General features: G+C 39.4%; 3 protein-coding genes and 1 long non-coding RNA gene across 5 annotated transcripts in view; all 4 read left to right on the top strand.

Annotated features, from left to right (window-relative positions):
• LOC145433270 (uncharacterized) overlaps positions 1 to 11,333 on the top strand; it is a 223,208-nt gene that overhangs the window by 94,741 nt on the left and 117,134 nt on the right. The window lies entirely within an intron of this gene.
• Positions 1 to 11,333, top strand: part of LOC145457123 (kelch-like protein 26) — a 65,516-nt gene that overhangs the window by 38,028 nt on the left and 16,155 nt on the right. The gene's annotated exons all lie outside the window — the stretch shown is intronic.
• Positions 1 to 11,333, top strand: part of LOC145432885 (uncharacterized) — a 202,393-nt gene that overhangs the window by 181,142 nt on the left and 9,918 nt on the right. The gene's annotated exons all lie outside the window — the stretch shown is intronic.
• On the top strand, positions 6,133 to 8,852 carry LOC145440284 (uncharacterized). The gene is made up of 2 exons (XR_013915503.1): positions 6,133 to 6,359; positions 7,841 to 8,852. It is a non-coding gene; the product is annotated as an uncharacterized LOC145440284 (long non-coding RNA).

Genomic DNA, 11,333 nt, shown 5'->3' with positions numbered 1-11,333 from the left:
GGTTGCCGTAGTTCCGTTCACACCGCATTGTTGCCCTTCGCCATATCAAATATTTCATCACAGTATATATGGCTTATCATAACGTTTGAAACTGATGTTTCGCAATCTAGCATTTACTTGTCATACCGTGATCTAACTGTCCATGGCGTGTCCTAATCTGGAAAAGTGGACCGTGACTTTTTTTAAGTTTTAGAGCTGTTTTAGCATACCAACCTTCGAAACTTTCTGGACTAAAGACATTAAATACATGTCCCGTTTTTAGATTTATATTTCACTTTCAATTCCCAGTACCATATATTTTGATTTCTAAATATCAGTTCTTTTGTCTGGATAACGTACATCTTGAATTATAACAAGTGTAGTAATGCCTTCAATTTCCAGAAATAAAGCTACACAATATAGCATTTTTACGGTCAACCATATTTTTTATTTACGTTTACTAATCGAAGAAAGGGTTTACACCGCATCCAACACAACATCTCCGTATTGCACTTCGACTAAACTACAGGCCCTATAATATGGGGCAGTGCGCAATACCATGATATTTTCTAAAACGTGCTGTTTGAGTAACAGAGGATTAGTATCGCATTTCCATATCAATACTATCATTTTCATCCCATGATGTGGACGAATGCTTATGCTATCGAAAATTGGATACCTCTTGGTACGCATTAATATGAATCAAGCCCGTCACCTGTCGCATAGCTCAATTTGCACCTTTTTATAATCCATGTGAACGAATTAGGATCGTTTTCACAACTACTTACTTACTTGAGTACTTTTAAAGTCGGTCAATTCTACTTCAAGTAGTTTTAGGTTGCTCATGAAAGAAGTACTTCTACTTGTACTTGAGTAGATTTTTTCGTCGCTACTTCTACTTGAGTAGCTTTCTTGACTACTTTGACCACCTCTGTCCGTGAGGTCATCTAGTATGCGCCCCCGTTTTTTTCTCCTCCATGCTATACGTGAATGCTGAAGGCCTAGCAGGATGGCTGCGAATACCAATTTTCGAGTCTTTGGTATGACCCAGCCGGGGATCGAACCCACGACCTACCGCTCGAGAAGCCGGACGCACCACTACACTATCTCGCTCAAAGATTGTACCTATTTGTAGGGATAGCTTACAAGTGTATTATATTCTTGCTTTACTTTTCAATCAGTGCAGCTTGTTGGAGGTACATAACTTCAATATACGGTTGTATAGTATATTCATATTGAAATCAAACCGAATATTTTCGGCTGACACCCGTCAGGGGTAGGCCTAATCTTCAGCAACTAGCAGAGAATGCGATTGTTGAATGTTGATATACGATTTTGCAGACGATTATTATTATTTTGGGAAACAAAAAGTGATATTAAATTTCAATTATGGTAAATGTTATTTTGTGGTATACATATTATTTTGGGCATGCTATTGTAACGGCTACACTGCGAATCCAAAAACTAAATATCCGTCAGATGACAATGACAAGTCACATGCTTCGCTGATTTCGTTTCCAAACACGGAGTGAAATCAGCGTGGGCTTTCGTGTTGCTGCTCTTTCAAAACAAATCTTTGTGATATTCGGATGGAGCATGGAACAGATGTGGCCGTCCCTAGAATATACCATAATATAAAATTATTTTACGATGTTCCAAAATACAATTTAAATTACGGATAATCAACCTGATCATACGCGAGGTGGTGGTAATCGACCGCATTAACTCATAGGTTTCGCCTTCGTGTCAATACAACGAATGGAAAGTAAGGCAAATCGATGGAAGAAGTTTTCATAACTGCATTATGGCAAGGATGCCTCTGATTTCGCACTGTTCAGTGATCACTTTTGTGTGCAGTTGAATTTCCTTCAATTCATACTCGTGACGTTGATATACGGATTATGATTCTTTCAACAGGCATTACTAGAGTTACGGTAACTAAAAACTAATCATCTTTAATTCAATAACAGTGCTTCTGCTTGACTACCGGTATATTATAATAATTGTAGGATAATTATAGTTGATTGACAATCATGGTGCAGATTGTGTGTCGAAATGTAGAGAAACATTCAGTGAAGATGATGGAAGAATTACATCGAATGAAGCTAGAAAACGATCATTGTGATTTCATAATTCAAGTAGGAAATGATGTCTATTACACTCATAAAAATGTATTGTCGGCTGGTTGTGCTTATTTCAAAGCTATGTTGAAACATGACACCAAAGAGAGTCGTGAAGGAAAAGTTGTTTTGAAAGAGGTCGATTCTCAGTGTGTGAAAAACTGCATCGATTTCATATATTCGGGAAAATTTGAGATTCCTGATGAAAAGATGAATGATCTTCTTCATGTTGCAATCATGATGCAGTTGGATGACATAAAACAGTCAGTATCTGACTTTTTGGAGGAATCAGTTAATGTAGAGAATTACTTTTCCTCAAGAAATGTCGCCGATATGTATGGACTGGATGCCGTCTCTAAGCGATGTAGAGCTTTTTTTCATGAAAATATCATAGAGATATCAAACCAACCTGAATTTGGAAATATTGAAAAAACTAACATCCTCAAATTTGTGATGTTAGACGAATCAAACTTATGCGAAGAAGAAAAACTAACGTTATTGTTCAATTGGGTTGAGAAAAATGGAAAAAATCAAGATTACTTGCACGAATTTCTGGAACCTGTCAAGTTTGATAAAGTCTCTCCAGCATTTTTAGAGCGTCTTTTGGAATCAAACCTAATCATCAGTAACAACTTGGGACTGTACAAGTTGATCACTGGACATCTTTTGAAAGTTTCAAAAGCATCACAGAAAACAAACGAAGAAATTCACGAAGATGAATTGATAATTCTTTTTGATGATGACGCAGATTGTATCAAATCCTTCAATCCAGTAACTGAGAAAGTTGAGAAGTTTCATGATGAGAATTTTGGAAATTTAACAGATTTCTCGGCGATTTCTCTAGACTCGTATATCTACATTTTATGTCGGAATAAATCAGTTTATCGACTCAATTTTCAGCGCAGAAATTCAAAATGGGAAAGGATGAAAGATATGATTTGTGATCATGGCTACTGTCCTCGCTCAGTTTTTTTGTTGGGATCAATATTTGTTGTCGGAGGAAGTTATAATAAAGCAACTCGTGATGTGGAAGTATTTACTTCACTTGTGAATCGATGGATTCAACTCGAAGACAAACCTTTGGCGATTCGTTCAGCAAGTCTTGTGTCATTAAATGATTCCATCTATTGTATCGGAGGTAAAGGACATCATGGCGTTGAAGTTTCATCATTCTGCAGATTCACTCCATCCTCATCGGAGTGGGTTGATCTTGAACCAATAAGATATCCTGTATGTGGGAGTGGAGTTGTTGTAGTTAATCAGAAGATATTTGTGATTGGTGGGGAGGGGCGAGCATCCGAAGTCGACAACGTAGAATGTTACGATGTTACTTCAGCTCAGTGGACTTCATTATCATCAATGAATGCTTGTCATGGTCGACTTTATGCGTATCACATTGACAAGTGGATTTTTGCAGTATCAGATCTTGAAACCTCTAATGCTATTGAAAAGTATGATACATCGCAAGACAAATGGACTACGGTGAAACCAAAAGTTGATCGATGTTTTCAAATTTTCACATCCGTATTTGTGAAGAGATAGATTGTACCCACCTATTCAGACTCGTATAAATTACTGGATTTAACGAAATGCACGACTCAAGCTAGAACTAAATCCACTCACTTTTCCCAGAACCGTCTTCTAGAATTAGAATCAACATGCTTTGAAAATCCATGACTAGCGAACTAAAACGCAACTATGTAGATTCAACTTTGAAGCAACTAATTACTGAATTGGAAATGATCGACAAAACGTTGGAGATAGAATCTGTGTTAGGATGAGGCGGTTTCCGACCACCCCAACCCACCCCTGACTATGACACCGTTAGTAATGTTGACTCTGAGCTAGCAATAGCTGCAAAAACATCACACAACAATGCACCAGCATCACTATTCACACCAAACAAGGAAACGGCGACACTAGAACTACTGTCAGTTCAGTAACTAGTGTGGAAACCCGAGGTTTCCAGAATGTTCTGTATTGCCATTCGGAATATTGTTGCGCGTGGTATGGCTGGAGACCGCGTGTTGAGTGAGTTGAGTAGGGGAGTTGGCTGAGAGTGTGGCTGAAGATGGATGCGAGTGAGTATGTCTCTGTGTTTGGTAGCGTGAAGTTAGTAGTTTGGGGCAGCAGCGTGAAGTAGTGGTGGTATTCCGTATTAGGCAGTTGGGGCGTCAAGTAGTAGGTAGTTGGTCTTGTACTTGCGGGCTTGAGTTGGATGTACCGGTCGGAGTCTCTGCGCGGATGGTTGGCTGGGGCACGACCTAGTCACTGACGGTGCTGCGCGAGGACCTAGGGAGTGATGTTGCCCCGTTGGTAATTCGTACTCGCTTGTAGATGGCAAGACTGCTGGGATAGGTTTAGGGTGGTAGGTATGTGTGTGTGAGGCTTGTGTGGAGTTTTGTTAGAGTTTCCTGCGTAGTGTGTATCGTATAGGTTTTATAGATCGTCTGGGTTCCGTTATATGTGTCCGTGAGTATCGCTGTTGTGAGTTTGTGATGTCATATTAATATAATCTTATAACCGCATAGACTTGTGTGTTGTCGGTTGTGCTGTGATTGTAAGTATCTTTTGAGCAGGCGGCAGTCGCAAAGAGACGAGGTCCCAAGCCCAGTAGCACACCCGCGATGCCCTTTATTGCTACTGGTATACGTCGTAACGGGGTCGCTACACTAGAAAAGCTCTCGACTGTCAACTATCTAGATTAGTAGTTTACACAAATCTTAAGCTGAGGTATGAATTGAAATAAAGTTGCTCACAATTTCATTTCATTTTCAATCCATCATAATTGCCTTGAAAATTGTGCACTTGAAAATTGTGCAATTGTGCATTCAAATCCGCGTAACTTTGAATGTTAGGATTTTCAAATTTAAGTGTAAACTACTTTTACGGTAAGATTCGTATCATTTCATGAATGTAATAGTAGTAGTAAGCAGTAATTTTGTGGAAATATACTTCATTATTTGCACCACAGTGCATAATCTGCAAGCAATTTTAGTTGATACAGCCCATTATCTGTTTAGTCCATCATTCATTCAATATAGATATGGTCGATGATTTTGATGACTTATACAATTGACTCCACAATGGTTATATGGCTGATATCATGAGTGGGGAACCTACTGATTACTGTAAGAGGTATCAGTTTTACACATCCTATAATCAGATAAAATAACCTACCACAGCACTCAATAACTAAATGCATGAAAATTTCAAATGATCATCTCTTCGTTGTTGAACCTCGTAAGATATTTGCTCTCATGTTATTCACCTCTTCGAAAGGAATACTCACAAGTCACATAGCACCATATGTGTGTGCCTCCCAATATATCTTAGGTTACAATCAGTTGTTCCCAACCTTTTTCGACTCATCGCCCCCTTTTCAAGCTCCACACCGATCAACGCCTCCTAAATTTTGTGAACCGAAAAATCGGCATTCAAAAATAAAAGGTCAACTTACCAGCGCGACCTCTAACTTATACACTTTTGCAGAAAAATTTTTGTGAGTTGACAAAAAAAAAAGGTCACGACACCAATATAGCCGTTTTACCGCGCCGTCACCCACCTATCTCCCCCTTCGCTATTTTCTCCCCCCTAGACCGCCAAATCGCATCCTGGGGGACGATATCGCCCATGTTGGGAACCACTGGGTTACGAGTTTATATAAAGCCGATCTATTTTATGAGAACTGTGTATGATGAACCATTTCGATTCGGATAATGTGAGGCGACCATCTGCAACTCGATATCTACCGCATCTGCTGGCACGATAGCCAGGCTTGAGCAAAATGTGATGTTCAATGCTTTATTGATTTGACTTTTTATTCCCACTCTTGATTTTGTTACAGTGGATTGCAATCATCATTTATAACATATCACTTAAGACTTAATGGACTGGTCAACCGATATATTTCATATCACTTTGGCTTCGGGGATAAAAGAAGTTTGCATCACAATCTCAACCGATAACAGTCAAAATCTGACATGCAGCATCGTCTGAGAATTCTATCCGGGAGATAAAAGTGAGTAATTCTTTGTTTATGTTTTCATAAAACCAATGATTTCGGATGATATCATTTGGTAGGGTGTTTTGAAATGCTAAAATTATGCGATAATGGGGTGTATTGATATGATAAAATTATTAACAATTAACTGAACCACTAGTAACGATCTTTCTAACCTGATGTATCATTTGTTTATCATCACAGGCAAGGATTTTCTTTCGATCAGATTCAAGCAAGTTTACCAATTGTCTTTCAAGGTGAGTTTTATTCGGCTGCGTATTTTCAAGCCATAATTACGATGGACATCGGCATTCTATACGTGTTACAATTACCAGCTCATATCCGGCTGTGTTCAACGGCAAAGTTCCTCTAATTTTCAGAATACACGAGTTGGTGTTACATACTTTGCCGACTTGCTTGAGTGGTTTTGTTTTTTGGTTACTCTTAAGTTTTTAGGTGAAACTGCTTACTCTTAACACCATGAATTTATATTTTGATCCTTTTCATGAATGAAACATCAGAAAAATGGGCAAAATAGCCAATGGATCGCTATAACTAAATATATTATTGAAAATCTGACCTATTTCTATTGTCATTAGCCCTTTCCCGTTCGTCATGAAGCTGCTCCATCCAATTTCTAAAGTAGCCACCTCCTATTATCTGCTATAAGAATGCCCTCCAAAACAAGTCAGATGTCAAGATGTCACATCTCAAATCCCCTAGGTCTGCAAACTTGATCCAAGGCATTGAAGAAAACTCAGTGTTAGCGGCTTTATCAGAATCAATAGCCGGAATAAGGAAAACACATTTTTCTGCAGTCTTGCCTAGGCGTCCATAAAATCATAATTGACCTCAAATTTAAATCACTCTTACATTTTACACAATACCGGTACTTGATGAAAGTTGTGGTTGCACATCATTTCTTAACCCGTTACATGGCACGATGTCTTCACTGTCGCACTTGTTCGATGCGATTAGGCAGTCACGCAAAGTACGCACTTAAGATAGTTGTCTGCCGATGTTATGAAGGAAATATGTCGTACACCGGTACGCCAAGGTGGTTTGGATTCGACGTTCAACGGACGATATTCAGTCAAGAGGTTTGGGTCTAAATCGGGCCTATTGTATTCTATTTCTTTAGGACAAAAATAGATCATGTCATACTCCAAAGGTTGTGCACTGTGCAGTCAGTAGCCTAATACGCTGTAAAATCACAGCTTGAAAATTACTGCTGCATGAATAGCTTTGCATCAATATACAACTGTAACGGCATCTCAGTATCAGTCAACTGGCAAATGTTATAGGGTCATGACAACCTTCAGACACAAATCCTCCTGACTTAACATCGTATGTTGAGCGCCGGCTCCGTACGCCTATACTTAAAGTAACTAAACCGCTCTGGCGTGTAAGACATAATTCCTTCATAATATCGGATGACAACTATCGAAAGTTGGTTCTCTAAATGATTGCCTAATCGCGTCAAGCAAGTGCGACGGTGAAGAAATTGCGCCATAAATTTTGTCAATGGGTTAAGAAACGATTATGCGCGCAGCAGCTGGACCGTGAAGGTCTTCTGGAAATTTCAATAAATTGCAGCTCCATCACGGTGGCGTTCTGAAGAAAATGGCTGCGGCCAAAATTTTTCGTTCGTTTTACCCTTCAATTTGAGACCTCATCATTTTGAGAGTGCAGTGCCCCTTTAAGTAGCAATTTACAATATTAATTTTACTTTTACTAGGGCAGCAACGCTGACTGTGTGGACGACCTCTGCCTACCGATCGAGAATCCCACGCTCTATCATTGCGCTAACTCATCAGTTAAAGAAGAAGCCATCCCCGAATTTCTACTCGATTTGAAGTAGAAGCAGCAATTCTCGAGAGCTGTCAGACCACTTGAAGTAAAAGTCAGGAGCAAGGTCATAAAAGAACCAAAGTAAGTAGTTTTACAAAGCAGCGTCACAGGCTTTGTTATTCAATTACCACTGATAAGATGAATAGTATTTTGCAATTAATGCATATTGAATAATTTCGATGCAAATAGGCAGGAGTTTTGAATTGATATTCTTTATCACTAGTAATTGCCAATAATTTCACTTGTGAATATGATACAAATCTGTCCGATGGCTACTTGCTAATTGACGAGTCCTTGAACTAAGGGTTATCCTCGCGCTTACTGCACATTCTCCTTGAGAACCCGTTTAAAAGCTTGCATTCATGCACTGATCTGTATTCGTTAGAGGCGATTGTGGTTGAGCTCTTATGTGTTATGGAAAAATACATCGACGTTGTACATTGAGCACTGAGGAATGTGTAATAATGGTTTTAACACGCACGACGACGGCTCTGTGATGCCATAAAGATGAATGAGTAAATCAAAGCGAAACACACCCTGCGCACAGTAACAGATTTTCTACCCAAGAAGAGAGCATTTTTCACATTTTATGGCTCTATGCAGTTAAAGGTATTTGGTGGAAAACTGTTCAATAGCTTCACTGTTTTTGTTCAAGTCACATTCAAGTAGCAGTGCTAGTCTTATCCTTCCTGATGCATAATAATGAGATTTTGTTTCAGGCTTTATCTCCTTGGCAACGGTGTAAGATATAGGAAGATTCTGTCCACAATGATCGCAATATCAGTGTGAAATGAATCAATTCAAATCGAATGGATTTCTATACCATAATGTCATTTCTTGTAAGATGTTGCTATCCTTCGCATTGGCACACATCATATATTTACACTCTACCTACGCCTACATCCAGCATTTACTCATTCTGATTTGACAAAGATATAATGCAAAAAATATTGTGCACTGTTTTCCAGTAAATTCGGACTGAGGTAAATCTGTTAGCTGTATAGCTGTAATTCTGATTCTAAACTCATTCGGAAATAACATGTAGCTATGATTTTACTTATAATCTAATTTTGAAGACACCTTGTATTTACAATTATGATTGTAATCGAGTCAGTGTCGCATTTTGCTTCGTGTTGCCAACAAAAAAACTACCCCCTTTCATTCCAGCATCGCCCTCGTTCAGGATGGATTTCCGGCATGGCAATGGCACCCAATTGGTCAAAGGACCACCCACCATCGGGAGTGTTCCGACAGAATGAGCCCCAGGTCCCACCCTTGGTCCGAACGCCTACAGGAAAAGTCGATTGATCCCGATTAAAAAAGGTGGGTGAAGGTTGGGGTAGCGGCGATTCTACATCAATGTTTCAGTAGCAGATGTGGTCAAAGCGTTCGTCGTTGGTACTCGACTGAAAGGGTAAGCACTAAGCAGTGTTGTAAATTTCTTTTGCAAGTACAAGTAGAAGTAAAAATTCTCAAATAGTAAAAAAATAAAGTATTGTGGGCCTAGTGGAAATTTTGAAATCGAAAGTGAGAGATTGCGAGCATCAAAAATCTCCTGCGAAATCCATAGTGTAACAAGCAACTAGTTTTTCCTAAAAATCTGTAGAAGTAGAAGTGGAAGAATATAAAACCGACCACTTGAGGTAGATGTAGATGTAAACAAAACCCACTTAAAGAACTCTGTAAAGTAGAAGTTAAGATTTCTATCATTCGTGCAATCTTTCTTTCAAGATAGGATACCAGAGTAAGTGCGGGCCCACGGAAGATGGTGAGTTTTTTTATGTCATCCCTCACAAGGGTTGGGATTTCGGGATTGAAATTTAAACCCCACGATTGGGATTTTTACTTCCCAACCCTGAGAATAGCGATCTAGAAATATACACTTGCAAGTCACATACATTTATTGTAATACCGACTGAAAATCGTGAGAGCACCGAAAATATCGTCGTTCAAGCGGTTTCTGATTATGATCACAAATTTGACCTTTCTATTCCAAATTTGCTGTTTTTACACAAACCTCAATGTCAGCTCTAAACAGCGAAATGTTTGTAACAATAGTTCTACCCATTGACTAAATGGTTTGCGGGTAATTAAAATGAGCTGGTGCAGTCTGATATCTTGTATTAAACGGTCATTCGGCTGATGTAAACCATGAAGTTTTAGCAATTAGAAGCAAACTTGCTTCACATGATCTACCCTAGCTTGCAATATCAAAAATAATATTATTCAATCGGTTTCCGGTTTCCTGAAAATGTTTCGTAGACCGCCGTTGAAAACCACTGTTAGTTCGTGATGTGGTAATCTCGAACGCTCATTAGTTTTTAGCATTAGTGTTCCGAAGAATTGCAGCCTTACGACTAGGATTACCACGGATTCGATGTATTTTGTTAACTGAGGTGCACAAGTTTTGCGTGACCTTTAAAATGTTGTACCGTTGAAAAAAATATTTAAGACCACTGGTGTAGTTCATAGTTGTGCCATAGTTGGTATTATCGTCACCGGCAATGTAGCGTGTTCAAGACAGTAAGCTGATATTGTAACGCTGCTTTAAGAGCAAAGCAAATGCTACTAAAGCTCTGATAGATGCTTTCTCGATATCTCGTGATTTCAATAGAGTTGATCCCGTGATTCCAATGCTAGTATTGACTTGACCCCCTTCCATATTTTTGCAGATCGAGGAAGACGTGAACCGGCCCATCCCTTCGCGACGTTCCAACGCGAGTAGGAATGTGTCGGCTCAATCAAACGAAGAATTCGTAAAATCCAAACCCCAGACCCCCTCCCTGGGTCGCATGTTGTCACGACGACGGAATCAGACGTCGACAAAATTTCAAATTTGTCGAAGGAAAACTCATTCCGAAAAACGCCTACTTCACTTTGTCGACATCTAGTGACGGGGTGAAGCGCAGTGCAGGCCCCAAGTAATAATCCAAGTCGGACCCCCGAATCAAACAATTGACCCAAAAAGGCTTATACGGTCCTGACAGACTTGGACAACTGGAGAGTTTTAATTGCCTTATTCGACTATAGAGGAAAATACTAATAATCTGACTCTAATTTAATCTGTGAAATGTTTCTTGCTCTAATTTTGATATAAGTTTGGAAATGTTCCATTCTAATTTCCGGTTTTGCTGTGAAGGCTACAGAAGAGGTGAATAGTTTGTAACGAGCCAAGCTTGCGATACATACATTTGCCATTCTCGTGCTCATAAGAAGGAATTATGATTTGATATGAACTGCTAGGCCTAAACCTGCCGTATTGCCGCCGCTTAACCGTCTCCCGCCGGCGTGGGTATTTTTACCCATTGCCGTTAGAGAGCAGCGTACTGTATTAGAACCACTATATATCCCGTTCTAATCGTGCTAGGTCGCTGCTGTTC

The sequence above is a fragment of the Botryllus schlosseri genome, chromosome 1, assembly GCF_051294905.1.
Source record: "Botryllus schlosseri isolate E-star chromosome 1, Bs_hap1, whole genome shotgun sequence".
Classification (NCBI taxonomy): Eukaryota; Metazoa; Chordata; class Ascidiacea; order Stolidobranchia; family Styelidae; genus Botryllus; species Botryllus schlosseri.
Note: the sequence above shows the minus strand (reverse complement) of the source record. Positions and strands in the feature narration are given on the sequence as shown.